Source organism: Protomyctophum parallelum (assembly GCF_964188405.1).
Source record: "Protomyctophum parallelum genome assembly, chromosome: 19".
In the NCBI taxonomy this organism is placed as follows: domain Eukaryota; kingdom Metazoa; phylum Chordata; class Actinopteri; order Myctophiformes; family Myctophidae; genus Protomyctophum; species Protomyctophum parallelum.
In genome coordinates this window covers 31,998,561-32,015,275 of record NC_139717.1, presented here as the reverse complement: position 1 = coordinate 32,015,275, position 16,715 = coordinate 31,998,561, and the positions used below count along the sequence as shown (strand labels likewise).

Genomic DNA, 16,715 nt, shown 5'->3' with positions numbered 1-16,715 from the left:
CTACAAAGTTCCTAAGCACCATTTGAACCAACACTAGGTGTCACTAAGTTTCAAAACACAACGATCACCTTTTCCCCCCGGTTTCTGTCAAACACACCATCACGTCTTTGCCTTCACCCCTTGACTTTTCATTTTTACATCTTAAACCTTATATACTTTTTTGACCGCCGTCCTCCAGGGCTCTATACTTGGTCCTCTCGTTTTTGAGCCGCGTTAGCCCCTCCTATATACAGCTTTTCGTCACAGCTCATGTCACATTTGCCATTGACAATGAAAGGAGAATTTTCGTCATATGTGTCTGAGCAAATTGGCTTTTTTTAAACGCAGTGCAACTGTTTTAATTCAGCTCAGGCCATATATATATATATATATATATATATATATATATATATATATCTCACATAAGTTCGGTTGTCATCTTACATGCTCATGATAAGATCAGTTAAAGTTAGTTATAATGTGTTGTCATTATTACTTCATATAGAGCGCCCCTCACTTCACACGGGTGTGATTTTTATCACTCTACACCAGATCTCTTCACTGAAAATAGCCTATTTACATTCTCTCAAAACCAGGAAGAGAAGTCTGGACTAGGCGTTTTCTTGCCGCCTCTTGATGATTAAGTGTGCGTGCACCCACAGTGATGCATGCAAAGCTGGTTTCATTAGCAGTGCTTTGTCTGCTGTCTGTTTGCCTCATCCACGTTCCCTTAACGGAACACTTTTCGTTGTTTCAACCTCATCTCCGTATTTGTCCGACTCCTCACCAATGCTCCCTGTATGACTGCAGCACTAGTGTCATCCTCACCAATGCTCCCTGTATGACTGCAGCACTAGTGTCATCCTCACCAATGCTCCCTGTATGACTGCAGCACTAGTGTCATCCTCACCAATGCTCCCTGTATGACTGCAGCACTAGTGTCATCATCACCAATGCTCGCTGTATGACTGCAGCACTAGTGTCATCCTCACCAATGCTCGCTGTATGACTGCAGCACTAGTGTCATCCTCACCAATGCTCCCTGTATGACTGCAGCACTAGTGTCATCCTCACCAATGCTCGCTGTATGACTGCAGCACTAGTGTCATCCTCACCAATGCTCGCTGTATGACTGCAGCACTAGTGTCATCCTCACCAATGCTCCCTGTATGACTGCAGCACTAGTGTCATCCTCACCAATGCTCCCTGTATGACTGCAGCACTAGTGTCATCCTCACCAATGCTCCCTGTATGACTGCAGCACTAGTGTCATCCTCACCAATGCTCCCTGTATGACTGCAGCACTAGTGTCATCCTCACCAATGCTCGCTGTATGACTGCAGCACTAGTGTCATCCTTACCAATGCTCGCTGTATGACTGCAGCACTAGTGTCATCCTCACCAATGCTCCCTGTATGACTGCAGCACTAGTGTCATCCTCACCAATGCTCGCTGTATGACTGCAGCACTAGTGTCATCCTTACCAATGCTCGCTGTATGACTGCAGCACTAGTGTCATCCTCACCAATGCTCGCTGTATGACTGCAGCACTAGTGTCATCCTCACCAATGCTCGCTGTATGACTGCAGCACTAGTGTCATCCTCACCAATGCTCCCTGTATGACTGCAGCACTAGTGTCATCCTCACCAATGCTCCCTGTATGACTGCAACACTAGTGTCATCTCCATCTGTTTCATACAGGTGTCGTCGGCAGGCAGACGTTCAGACCATCCACAGCCCGCCATTGACACGCAGAAGGAGGATAAAGAAAGTGGTGCCATCCAACAGTGAGTGTGGTAAATGGTGAATTTATATAACGCTTTTATCCTAAGTGCTTTACATAGATTGTGCATTACATTCACCCATTCACACACGCACACACTCACGCACACACACGCACCACACACACACACACACACACACACACACACACACACACACACACACACACACACACACACACACACACACACCGATGGCCTAGCCCTAGGATACTAGGCAACAGATGAGTTGGAAACGAGGTGAAGTGTTCCTTTAACCCCACAACTTTGATCAGACTCAATTATACAGTGAGCTCTCGTTACTTTCTTTCTTTCCCGGCACCTCTTTCTCACACTCCTCTCCCTGCCTTATAATTTTCTCTCTATGGTTTATTGAAACCCCACACCCCCCCCCCCCCCCTCCCTCCACATCCCCCCTCCCTCCACACCCCCCCTCCCTCCACATCCCCCCTCCCTCTACTGTACATCAGAGGCTCCCCGGGCCACCGTGTTAATTACAGCGCATCTCCTTCTCTCGATTATTCACCACTCTGCTATTTCTGTCCTGCTTCCCCCTCAGCGGCGAGCCTCCTCACGCCGTTTCGTCGGCATGTTGCTAGGCTTTTTGTTTGCTGTTTTGGTTGGCGAGTGCCACTTCCATAACAAATGGCTGCCTTGGCCTGTCTGATTGACACAGATTGGAGGGCCCTGGGCACTGCGGTGCACGGGAGGTTAAACGCAGGGTTACGGAGCCGCCCTGCTGTCGTCTATATGTCGTGTTTATTATTTATTACTCTTGCGCCTGTTCATTGCCTCTGTCATATAATAGATGCGATGGAACAAAGAGAGGAATGTGATCTTGATCTCCTCCAGGAAGAAACCCTAAATACAAAAGGAAGACATTATTGCACATAACAACCAAACCAAAGGGTCTATTGAGGTACTGTCACCTCATAAACACATGAAAAACTGAAAAAAGAAAAGAAAAACACGGCACTATCTTTAAGTTAAGTGGTGAGATGGGTGGGCCGCATTTTCAGGGCACGTTATTTTAATAATCGATTGCTTTCAACCTTGGATCAATAGATTTCAAGTTCCATTTCTCACAATGAAAACAAAAAGTGTCAGGTTGTCAGACAGACATCCTGTATTAGCCTAAGATAACTAGTCTTTTGTGAACTAGATGTGTTGAATTCACACTGGTGAACAAATAATGCACCCGTGAATTAGGCACTTCCCACACCTTTAATTGCAACAGCGTCTTCGTACCATACACCCACACACACACAGGTAGGCCCACAGGAATGCCGCTGAAAAACTACTGGATGTACAGTATATAGGCTGAAGGCTTTTATAATGCTTTTATATCTTACTCTGTACCTTATACATTCATACGTTTCTCTGGCACCGTGGTACATTCATTTGCAATAGTAGTCTTTTAAAAGTAGACTTTTAAGGATATGTATCGGGTATAGAAAATGCCCAAAGGTTTCGCTGCTGGCATAATGGGCCCTGTGTTCGTCAGAGCCACAGCTGAGCTCTAATTGGTGTTGGAGTGAGCCAGGTCACAACCTGCTCTTTGAACACCAGAGGAAAATGTCCATTTTGTCCATTGATCCGGCCAGCAGTCAGATACATATAGCTGAGAGCTGTGGTCTGGCTTACCTTTTTGCTTGTAATTGGACTTACATAATAGTGACCCATTCTGGGCCAGAAAGGGCACTGTCACAGCGCTTTGAATCCATTAGGCCACTTTTCTATAGAGACAAATACAATAACTGCAACTATCGATTATGTTCTTAGCGGTTATGCTTTCGTTTTCTATTTTTTTATATATATTTTTGTACACAGGTTTAATGTTTGTCTTTAGTTCAAAGTTTGTTTAGTAAACGCATTGACACATTTACGTCATATTGTCTATTTATTGTTTATGGCGTTTTTATATAGATATTAATGTACCATTGACTAAATCATACTTCCATTGATTAGACTTCCATTGAAGTCTGATGCAGCTCATGGCATCCTTATTCTGGGGGCAACGGAATGTTTTTTACGTCCGAATACCCCATCCAGGACAGGCTTCAGACGTGCCTCCTCAGGAGGAGGCTAGGATTTGATTTGTCTTTAGGAACCCGTTGAGACCACATGCCCTTGCTGACGCCCCCCTTCCGCATGAAAGGTGCAGCTCTAACCACTACACTAAAATAGCCAATTTACAAGTGCACAACACGTCACAACGAAAACCCTGATCTACTGTTTACTTATTTATCACCTGATGGAGTGTGAGCGAGGTGCGATTGGAACTGTGCCAAAGTAAATGTCACTGAAGTTCCATCTTCTCTTGTGAAGTGAAGCTTGCGCTCACGAAGGTTTTCGCACACACATTGCTCAATACAAATTCTCTCTCTCTATTTTCATGCCTTTCAATTACGTCTTATTCTATATTTGTATTACTCTTCCCCAACTCATGTTCAATTTGGGAACAACGAGGAAGTGGATCATTAAAACACAATTATTTATTCATTTGTTATTTGTTATTTTTTTCTAATTGCAAACTGTCGCCATGATACTCCACCTAGAATAATAATACTAAAAGAACAGATCGGCTGAAAAAAAATAAAGCGATTAAATGTACTGTACAGTAAGAAGATGGTTATTATACCCAACCTTTCAGCTTGCCTCCTACACTGGTGCTGTTATCAAGATTAATCAATCTCTAGACATGATGGGAATATACAGCTGTGCGGTCGATGGGCCCATCCTCTTAGTTTAGAAGTGGGTTTACATGGACCATAAAGACTAGTGTTCCATAACACTAGGTAGGATCCATAGCAGCTTCCGCTTCAGCGCTAACCCTTTTCCCATGAAAGAAAAATGTGCATGAACACCTTTAATGACATCGCATGAGAAGATAAAAGACAAAAATAATTAGTCAGTCATAACTGCCAGGTGCAACAAGCTTTTATAGCGCCCGTTTTTGTTCATTTCCGACTTTCTGCATGCAAATGTAGTCCAGGCGCTTTTCAAGCCCTTGGCAAAAAGACTCAATGCTTATTTAAGTAGTGCAAATAGCAGATGTACAAGGTCACAGCGTGTTGCTATTGGTGAGATTCTGAAGGTTTTGTAAACGTCTACCTATTATGACATGCCAAAAATAGTGATGCTTGGTTTAATGTGGTTAATCTAGTCTACAATTTGTGGTAATGAGCCTGACATAAGTCTAATGGGCCTGTGAGATAACAGCTTGTTACATCACTATTAGCCTATAAATAACAGATGGAGACCGCAGGGCAAACCACTCCACCGTTCTACCCCTGGTGTTCTACCACCACTACCTAGCCATGAATAATACATCCAGCCATCATCAGGGCAATCAGCTGTATGGATTTGATTCAACCAGAGCTCCCACTACAACCCAGATACCAGGGCAGAGATGTTTTGTTCTTGACTGAACAGGAGTCAAGTATAGTTCTTCACTTCAGCCATGGCCATAGACAGTATGACAGATTGGTCCTTAATACAGGAAACATGGAAACATGTTTTTAGGTACAAAAATTCATTAGACTAATAGATTTAAAGAATTAGATAAACTAATCAATCTAAGTAAAATACTTTATTTTGGGGGAAAATGTTGCATTTCTTTGATATTGTTGTGCAACATTGTTGTACGCCAAAGTATAAAGTAGATGGATAGAATAGATATATTGTTTATATTATAAGTAATCTAGACTACATAATCTAGACTGCTGTTGTTGATGTCGATACATTTGGGTTTCCAAACACAGTTTGTCACAGGGATCCCTTGTTGAGGTTGGAAGATTCCGGTGGTCTCCACACATGTGCACTGTGGTTTCTCTCACTTTTCCTCTTGTGTTTACAGAACACACAAAGTAAGCCACTTCCGTGTCTCCAGGTTGACACATATCAAAGCCAGCAGCTTATTGTTCAGTGTCTTACAATTTACAATTTACAATTTAGGCATTTAGCAGACGCTCTTAATCCAGAGCGACTCTTGAAGTTGTACTGTTTGAAGATAATGAATGATCAGTGAATTTGACAGGATTAGGAATTATTCCAGGAACCATGAGGGTGGCTGCTGGTAAACTAAGGAAATCGGTGCTAACGTTCTTGGGAGTTTGGCATGCGGAGAAAGTGACAGGTGCCGTCTCTGTCGTGATTTGTGATCTTTTATCATCAAAACCCCGACCCTGTGGCCTTCCAGCAGAAGGTCTAAATGGTCACTTCCCTCATGGAGGTATGTTCCTCCCAGCCTCGGGGTTGGGAACAATAACAACAACGCTCTCTATAATGATCTGTCGCTGCTTCCTCCCTCCAGCCTCCTCACTAACGGGCCCTGTGGCTGAGCTTTCCTCAATGCCTCCAGCCTAGGTGACTAGGTGAATCCCCACACACACTCATGGTCTGCACACACAGCGGCTGCTGTCATGAAAGTCCTTCAGACTGTCTTGAGTTGCAGTAGAAGCCAGCAGAGCATAACATGTATGCATCTACTCTACCTAGCAGAATAATTTCACCAACGATCCTTTCATCTCCAAAACATTTGTTCATTTGTTATTCAATCGATAATGGGCAATTTGCCCGGGGCTTTTAACCACTTCATCATAATTTTTTGACCGCGGTCGAGATCATGGATTTCACAATGCCACGGCACGCTAGACTTTCCGGTCCTTCCTGCTTACTGATGCATGTGTCCCTAGCGATGACATCAGGGACCGACGGTTTTCTACGTCTGGTCTGCTTTGAGGCAGGACTCCAGAGAAGAAGGGAAGATATAACCTCATTGTCAGCTCTGTAGCAGTGGCAGGCACTGTGTTCTTCTGGATCGGACTAGTGAAGAAACACAGGGAAGGTTGCCGTATATTAGATTAGTCGATGGGTGGCTCTTCCAAGACAGATTTTGCGCTCTCATTAGAAGGCGGGTGTAAGTGCCATCCAAACGTTTCTCTAGTTTCTTTGAAAGTGTCCATGTCTCGGAGCCATAGAGTAGAATCGGCTCAACGGTCGTCCTAAATATTTTTACTTTTAACATCTTAATGACCAGATCTTATGCATGTCATTGCAGGCTGACCAGGCCATACCCTTCCTAGTTTGAAAGTCCTTTTGGGAAGAAGATATATATGAACCCAAATACTTGTAGTCATCAACCTGTTTCAGAGGATTGTTGTTGTTGAGAAGTGGTTATTGTTGGATTTGCATATATTTACGTATTCAGTTTTCCATTTAAACCCTGTAGTATATCCTTAGTAAACCAATAGTTGACCTGGGTCAGCTCTTTACGTGTTGTGAGCTTGTAGATTCACTATTTTGTTGAATGTCCGCCTCCCAGAATAGCCATGCTAGGGTGCATTTGGTTTAACAGGCTCCGTTTGTTGTGTTGCTATAATGTCGGCAGATAATTACTACAGTTGTCTTATTGTTCTGGAGAAGAAGAGACATGAGTCCACCTCCACACCGTGGGAAGAGGACAAGGAGGTGCATTCTGCATACAGTACATGAGAAAGGAACACATGCTAGTTTTTCCACTATCATTTTATTTTATTATGTACAGTTGAACAACAACTATCACATTGAAAAGCCAGCATACTGCAAATGCTTGCAATGTGTGCATGGTGTTGTATCTTTCAGTGACCATATGCACGTGGGATTAGGACTTCCGAGCCTCTCGGCTGTTTACTGTGTTCTCGGTCAGTCAGTCACACACACGCACACACGCACGCGCGCACAATGTAGGCTAGACCACAGCTGTTTGTGCCTCTCCTCATTTTGTGTGAAGCTGGTCTTTTTGAATACTTACTTGCGCCTCATCTCCTATCCACTTCCTCTCTCCTCTGAATGCAGAGAGGTGGATGAAAGATGGCTTTTGTTTTACCGTTCCTCTGATCCAATGTTCCGCAGCTCCCAGGCATTTAGGCAAAATAGAACGTTCATTGACTTGAATGTTTCTCATGCATATTGAACTGCTAGACATGAAATTGGTTGGATAAACTTGCTTTATCCCCCACCCCAGTGGAGGAGGCGGGCACGCTGTCTCGAAGTATAGAGTGGCTGCTGCACAGTGTTGATTTTGTCGACTAATACTATGACGAAAGATGTTCGTTTCACTGAGGAAAACTGAATAAAAAGGAAATAAAAACACCATGATGACTAAAACTAAGACTAAATATATTGACAATTTCGTCAACAAATAAAAACTAGACAAAAATGTTAGGGAGGGAGTAGTGGACAAGAGATCCAGTACAAGTACAAGAGACAAGTCATTTTACACTTGGTTGAATGCTGAAAATAGCCGATCTACAAGCTCACGTGCTGCGACACGTTGTGAGCTTGTAGATCAGCTGAAGTGTAAAATCAACCATCTAGGCCCGCAAAAAAATGCATTTTTGTCAACACTGTAAATTTAGTCGACTAAACTCTTATGATATTTTGTCGACTAACACTTAAACATTCTAGGTGACAAAAATGTGACTAAAACGAAATGAAAACTATTCAAGAGACTGTGACTAAAACTAAAATCTGAATTTGCTGTCAAAATCAACACTGTACTTTTGGGCCGATTTACAATACCTTGCCATGCAGGGAAGGAATTTTAATACAAACAGTGAGAAGACTTCAGCCCATTCTGTGCTGTGGAACTTGTGAATAACATCTGGTATTAGTCTGGGTCAGAGCACTGAGCCAACAAGATAGGAGCACCAATGTTTTATCTAGGCCCTATTGCAATTGACTCTTGTATTTATTGACATCGAATGGTAGGGATTTGTTACTATAGTGTGAATCGATACGATCTTCACATAATTGGTCCTCACTAATATTCATGATAAAATAGCACAGTTATCACCAGAACGATAGCTTCCATTATGTAACTTTTCAGGAATAGAAATTTAAGCCTGCAGGTTATTTTAGCTTGGATTCCCCATCGATGATATCACTCGAAGACAGGTTTCTGAATCTGAACTGCCCACAGCCCTCCTATGAGACACATGTTTTTGTATTTTATCATAAACATTAGTGAGGACAAATTATATGAAGATGGGTTGAACAGTGGTGAAGTTAAAAATGTAAAAAAGTGTTGAAAGAATGTCTCCCCTCCGTTTTTGTTTACGAATCAAACAATGCTCATACCGGCACAGCAAAGCCATGCCAAGATGTTGGGTGTCACTAACCCTGTTCAGAACATACACACACTATACACATCGTCACCCTCCATTTCTGTTGCTTCCCTCTAGCTTCCTTTGCCATTCTGAGATAGTTGAGTAGATGGGAATGTGTGTTTGTGTGGACGCCAGGCAAAGTGCCATGGTAATTTCACCCTCTGGAGGGAAAGACAACAATCAACATGATGACTTGAGAGCGTCCCAAAAAAACTAAAATGGTCCCTTATACATACGAATGAGTCCCGGGAGATGGCTCGGCTCCGCCTCTGCCATAGTGGTGGACAAAAAAGAGCAAAGCGCGTTTATCTTTCCACACAATTTGAATTTCACTTTGGCTCTCGGACGAAAAACAAACAAAAAAAACCTTTTGGAACACTTTGGATGGCTGCATGCTTTCAAATTTGTTAGATGTTTTTCCCCCTTCTATTTATTTTGGCTGTGTTCTCCTCATATGCCTTGGCCTGCCATTTCCTCAAGACTGTGCTCACAGCTTGACTGTTTTTCAAGCTTCATTTTAGTCATTTTCTCTGGCAATTTTTTTTTTTCATATCTTATATTCAAGCTTTACACACAGTGTTTGAAGTATAATAGAAAATCACTGATGTTCCATTCCGTAATGCTATACTAATGGATGTAATGAATTATATAATATCAGTTGGACTAGTTGGCAAAGAGCCTATGTAAGGTCAGTGATCTGATTAGGCCCCCTCCTGCTTTTGTTTGACACGAGATATCGTCGCCAAAATACAGTGCCAACGCTGTGAGCTTGTAGATCTGCTATTTCCACCAAATGTTAGCCCCAGAGTACGGATGCTAGGGTTCAGGTGATTACTGTAAGTATGAGGCGTTTTAAGCTTCGTTTTAAGTACCGTGAATCAATTTGTGTGAGACTGAAACGAAATGCTAAAATGATGTAACATCATCAGGTGCGTGTTTGTCTGAGATGTACAGTACAAACTGTGGGAAGGAGTGAGTCATTGTCTACTCTGTCTAGGAACGATCCTGCATGCTTTTAAGCCCTGGGAACCATTAGGCACCTGTTGGAGCCTTGGCATGCATGTACCCGTCTTGGATTTACTGTACACACACACATACGCGCACACACACACACCCTCCGACAGAAGCGATGCACGCACACAAACGCATATACTGTAGGCACTCAGACACACACTCACTCGCCCCTCTATGTGTACAGCTGACAGCAGGTGTGTCATATGTAAATGTCCAAGGCTGAGTCACAATGTGGAGATGACGTCAGTCTATCTCTGTAGGAACAGGTTTCTCTATAATTTATATTTTTTTTGTCCCACGATTTTGTAACCCATTTTTCACCCCTTTGTCAATCATCCTGTGATGTGATCCTGGGCTCTACACACCCTCCACCAACCTAGGGAGAGCAACGGACTTAACTCATGCTTCCTTCATGCTTGAGTGTCCAAGTTGCTCCTTTACACCTGACAGGGGGGAGTTTTCCTGGTTGGACGTAGCGCGTGGAAGGAGCACGTTATTCCAACCAGTTCCTTTCCCCTCCATCAGGCGTCCCGGCTGGCCAGGGGGAGGCAGTTTAGAGACCAGGATTACTGCATGTTTTTGTGAGGGTACCTACCCTAGGGGACACGGGGAGAACATGCAAACTCCACAGAGAAACAGTGTACAGGAACAGGTTTATCATGATCTAACTTGATCAAAATTGTCAGTGGGGGATCCGAACAGAAGTACTCGGTCCACTCGGTTCACAATACTTTTATATTTAGTAATGCATTGATGTGTCCATCACTTCAATGTTGAAGCTGGTAAAGGTGGGGCTGATTTCTCTTTATGTGCTGCTTGGTAGCTTCACCGTCCTAGAGTTTAATACATCATCATTTATAAGTAGGGATGTCGGACATCCCGATAGATACCGATCTTTCCCGATCTGATCTTTATATTTTTATATAACACTTATGCCATATCACAATAGCAAATATCCTAATGTATGTCACTCTAGTGTAGTCTGTTGTGTTGCCTTTCAATTATTGAACTTTTGAGGGTCGAAATTGATAGTAGCAGTATTAGTAATTATATGCGTTAGTGATCACCTTGTTACTCAATCTGGCCCGTTCGGCTTCTTATTTTATAGTCATCGCGACATCGCGTTGCTTCCCGTTGTCGTGGCAACAGAAGTCAAGTTAAAACTCTTAAAGAGTATCTCTCTCATTCAGAGAGAGTACACCTATGCCATCATCCATAGCGGGGGTTGCATTTCCTTTGTTTTCATCATAGGTGTCTTTCACGCCTCTGTGAGTGTGACTAGTCTTTGTTTGATGATCTCTGGGACCAGAAGGAAAACAACTAGCATAAACACAACAGTTTTTACAACATCTCATTGCTTATACTGTACATCTTTCTTTGAGATTTACATTAGACAATTACAAATCCGATCTTTTCTCCCTGATTCCGATCTTCTGAAAATCATGTGATCTGAGCTAATTTATAAGTTAATGTTATAATGTTTTATAATAGTCAAAATATGCACAGTACTACAGTATATTGGACCCCTGTGCCAGGGACCCCTGGAAAATATGTTGGGGATTTGGAGATCCTGGAAATATTAATAATATTTTCAAATAGCCCAAAAAAAAAAAAAAATTATGTGTTTGTCATTTTACTGGGGACCCCCCCACCTTATTGTTGTCGTACGAGCCCTGCAACAGACGAGCAACTGTGCCTACATCCCATCTAGCAGTACAGTACATTAGCCTTTACATTTCCATGCAGGTGAAATAGTTTGGCTGTGATTAGTGGGTGGCACTCAGGCTGTTGGCAGCGCAGCACCAAAACACAATGGAGGCTGATTAATGAATTCAGTGTGCCGTGCTGCTGTGAGATTTGTCTAGGAATATTAACTAGGTCCAAATTACAGTGTTCTTGACATGAGACGGAGGAAGAGCACACACACACACACACACACACACACACACACACACACACACACACACACACACACACACACACACACACACACACACACACACACACACACACACACACACACACAGAGCAAAGCAAATGCATTCAAGAAATGTCTGCCCTTCTTTCTTTCTGAAACACCCTCTCTCTCTCTCGCCCTCCCTCTCATTGTTCAGGAGCTTGTACAGTGCTAGCCACTGTCATTCAAACAGTCAGCCTGCTCTGTAATTATTAGCTGGTGTGTGACTCACGCTGGTGGTTTGGCTCACTGGAGACCTGACCACCTGTTCTTCCGCCTCCAGCACATTTTCCAAAGGTCCGGGCTCTTCCATTAGCCTTAATGTCCACGACTATGACCTTGTACAGAAGCTCCACCACACCTCTCTAGACTGTGTTACATGAACCTATTAAGACCGTGGGCCGATTCTAAAGGGAGGGACTAGGGGAGAAGAGATCCACAAGAACTCAAAGACGAGTCATTTTATGTTTGGCTGAGCTCTGAAAATGGCTCACAACGCGTCGCGCTGACCTGTTGTGAGCTTGTAGATCGGATATTTTCAGCATGCAAGTGTACTGTACAATCACTCATCACAACGCCATCGAAGCCCGCCAAAATACATTTTAGTCAACTAAATCAACTGTACATTTAATCGACTATAATCTTACAATATTTAGTCGACTAAAACTGAACTAAAACGTAAACATTTCAGATGTCTAAAATATGACTAGAACTAAAAGGAATTTTATTCAAAAGACTGACTAAAACCAAATGGAGACTGCAGAGGAGTCCATGCACTGATCTGATAGTGTTTCCAGTGGAGCAGGCCAGGCAGCTCTCAGGGGGTGTAAGCCACATCGATGCTCCCTCCACTCATTTACACTGCACGTTTTCCATGAAAGGTTACAGACTATCTGTCGGGATAATTGGCCACATGTGACTCCAGAGGGTCACTGCCATGCCGCCTTCATTCTCCCTCACTCGCTAACCCTCCACCTTCTCCCTTTTACAAATGTCTATTTAGCAGTGGTGGAAGATTTTTTACTTGAGTAACACTATCAATACCACCATGTAGAAAAGTTCTGTTACAAGTCAAAGTCTGATATTCCAAATTTACTTGAGTACATGGCATCAACAGAATGATGCAGAATGTCCCATTTTGCAAGTTTCCAAATGTATAAACCCCTTTGAAAATAGCAGATCTACAAGCTCACGGCTTGTGAGCTTGTAGATTTGCTATTTTGAAATAGGGCTGAAGTGGTTAGTCTATGTTTTTTGTAATAATCTAAAACTATAAAGTAATTAGTAATTAACTTCAAGTAATTGTAGTGGAGTAAAAGTACAACATTTGCCTCTGAGATGTAGTGGAGTAGAACTAAAAGTATTGAAAATGGGAAATACAGTAAAGTTAAACTACACCCATCTCTTTCTCCTCTCATTCCCTGACTTTCTCTCCTACCATCATGTCAAACATTTCATTTTCTCTGGCTCTGTGCTTATATCTACTGTATATACATCTCTCCTGGTGTCTCTCTACGTCGTCCTCAGACGAGCCCTCCATCGGCGTCTCCAGTCATCTCGGTTCTCCATACATCTGGCCAGCTCCTTTGTGCTTTCTGCACCGGTATCTTTCTTTAGTACGTCCACATAGGTCGGTGTGGGACGTCCTCTCGATCGATGCCCGTGTGTTGGTTCCCACAGTACAAGCTTTTTGGCCGGGAGTTCTTGATGTCGGTGGCAGTGGCCAGCTAGTCTCATCCTCCTTACTGCTATCTTCTCTGTTACACTTGGTAATGCCCCGTACAGAAGCTTGTTGGTGATGTGCTCATCCTGGTTGATGTTCAGTACCACACGTAACATTCTGGTGTAGCACCCGTCCAGGGATTTCTGTAGGGCTTGTTTAAGTGTCCAGCATTCACAGCCATAGAGGAGGACGGACTCCACGGTAGCAGAGAAGAAACTGATCTTGATGTGTCGGGGCAGGTTGGATTTCCACACACTGGTCATACCGTTAAGAGCTCGCCAGGCAAGTGCCTTCCTCACTTTAAGGTCCTTCTCTGTGGAGTCGACCCATGCGCCCAGGTATTTGAAGTCACTGACCTCCTTTAGGACAATACCCTCTATTGTCGTTAGGGGCAGATGTTCCTGGGGGATGTTATAGAGTATGACCTCAGTCTTCTTTGTATTTAGACTGAGGCCAACTTTGGCGCACTCCAACTCCACACAGGTCAGGAGAGCCTGTGCCTGCCCTACGTTGTCCGATAGCAGGCAGATGTCATCAGCGTAGTCCAGGTCTGTGAGGGTGTACTGTACCTGTACTACCACGTCCCTCTCTCCTGGTGTACTGTACTGTACTGTACTGTACTGTACTGTACTGTACTGTACTGTACTGTACTGTACTGTACTGTACTGTACTGTACTGTACTGTACCTGTACTACCACGTCCCTCGCAAGTGAGAGAAAGGCCATCGTTCAGCTGGTTGCTGGGATACACTGGAAAGTGAACATTTTTGTGTAATGTGTGTTTTCTTTTTTTGTGCGTGACAGTGCGTCGCAGCACCTATTTAAATGCACTGAATGTTCAGCATACCGCTAGTTTCTCCCACAAGCTTGCCGCATGTAGGGAAACAACAGAAGTGCCGTCTAAATGCCTCCATCGCAGGCAGTAGTACATGGTGTAACAGAGCTGACACTGTAGTGGGAGAAGACGATGGGTCCTGTCAAATACGTCTACAGGGTGGTGGTGATGATGGGTATGTCACTTTGCAATAGATCATGTGTAGAATGGTGTATGGGCCCCCAAATACTTGGCAAAACATTAAGGTTTTAAAGATAATATAACATTAATTAAAAAAAAATATATATATATAATTATGTAAAATGTGTTTTCATTGTGATACCAATACATAACTTAAAAATATGCTACGGTGGTTCCATTGATCCGAGTCAGCACACCTCGATTGATTATTAAAATAAACGTGCTCTGAAAATGCACACGGCAACCACTTCAACCATTATTTTTTTACTTTAACTATTGAAAAATAGCAGACGTTCAAGGTCTACAAGCTTGTAGATCTGCTATTTTTGAGAAAAAAAAATCACATCTTTGAAATGTATGTTCTTTCACGGTGAACGTTTTAACTAAAGTCTTTGCTTTTTTGTGGCCATTTTGAGGCCATGTACATACAATTCTAGGGGTTCTTGACATGAAATTTTTTGAGAACCACTGATATACTGTAGAAAAAAAAACTGTCTTAGAAAACTTGGAAGACATTTAGTAGAATCTGGTCTCAGGTCTTAATGGGTTAATAAGTGGTCAGGTGTGTATCCCTGCTGGGTCCTCTCTTTTGACCTGCCAAATAGTCCAATCATCCTTTCACACTCTATTAAAGCACACTTAGTGCTGCCCTACTAATGGCTCGGGAGACGGCATGTTTCAACAGCATGGTTAAACTTTTACAGCGTGGTTAAAATTTCACTACGCATCATTTTAAACATTCATTCACAGAATTCTTTAAGGGACTTCAGAGGCGAGTTTGAAATGTCAATACGCCTAGATACTGTTTACATACCATGGAACCAATCGCTATATCCTATACCAGCAAGGCAGCTGATGGTGATAAATTAATCATTTGGTTTACAAGACCCTGAATATTCCCACAGTGATTTTCTTTTAAATTCCAGTGAATAGCAAGCTGTGCAGTTGGATGCCAGCCTGCTTTTAACCAAGCACAGATGTCGCCACACTATATAAATCTGTTGATTTGTAGAGGCGCTCGTTGCCTCTATTCTCTAGAGTGTGTTTTATGCCTTTGTCTAGGACTAGGACCATAACCTTATACTATACGCCAGGGGTTCTCAACGTTTTTGGCTGGGGACCCCCGGAAATGCTTTGGCCATGTCTCTCTCGCGATGACAAGAAGCCTCTTGTGATCTACATCAATCAGCCAATCCCGTTCACATGATTGGACAGAGTGTGCCTGACTCTGCCCTGTCTGTATAATGTGATATAAATCTCTGAATGTTAAGCAAATGCGTCAGCTACTCTTGCTCTGGGGCCTATTATCAGCGGAACGGGCTGTGAGAGGCTGTGAGGATGAGATTGAGAATCCTCCACATTTCAATCATGGTGTTGGCGCCTGTTGATTTAAGGGTTTCTGGCTACAATTGCCCTCAGCAGTTCAGCACAGGCAGCCATCCCTCCGTTTTAAAGTCAGCCAGTCACGCTCTATAGGGCCATGACTTGGTAAATGGCCTGTGACAGGTGGAGAAGCCTGCTTCAATAACGGGCTGAGAGGCAATGCACGTCAAGGGCATTGCCTTCATATAGCAGATGATGTGCAGTCATATCTTGCTGTTTGTTTGTTTGCAGAGTTGGAGAAATGAGATTAAACCATTGCAGTGTTTAGTGTGTCCAATCCTCGTACTATAGCTTTATTTCAGCATAACTTTAAATCAACTAAATGTAATTTCATTCAGAACACACAGCACATTTAACATAGCACAACGTGGTTCTCTAGATTTCGTTTATGCACGATATGTTAATTCTTCTTCTGCCACTAGCCGTTGGCATAAATTAAGTTAGCCTATGCCACCATTCCTCCATTCACCTTCACTTAAGAGAAGGAGTTTGCCCTCCCCCGCGCCCAATACACACACTTTAGTATTATTAGCACAAGCACACACTGTACCTTTCGCCAGGAACGCTTGCAAAAAGTCACGAATCACAAATTACATCCGAACTTTGGATGGCTGAACATCCACCATGGACAGCTCTGCTGGATTCCGGCTTATGGAGGTTTGAAAATCCTGCTTGTAACCGAGTTAAACGGAGATCAGATTTAACCTCCCAT

General features: G+C 43.1%; 1 protein-coding gene across 8 annotated transcripts in view; it reads left to right on the top strand.

Moving 5' to 3' along the window:
* sipa1l1 (signal-induced proliferation-associated 1 like 1) overlaps positions 1-16,715 on the top strand; it is a 121,231-nt gene that overhangs the window by 40,774 nt on the left and 63,742 nt on the right. For 5 of the 8 annotated variants that reach the window (XR_014570770.1, XR_014570771.1, XR_014570773.1 and 2 more), the window contains one exon: positions 1,682-1,767. The exons of 1 other annotated variant lie outside the window; for it this stretch is intronic. The gene's annotated coding sequence lies outside the window, so the exon portion shown is untranslated. Of the gene's footprint in view, positions 1-1,681; positions 1,777-16,715 lie in introns of all 8 variants that reach the window. 2 more of the 8 variants (XR_014570768.1, XR_014570772.1) reach the window with 1 other exon arrangement.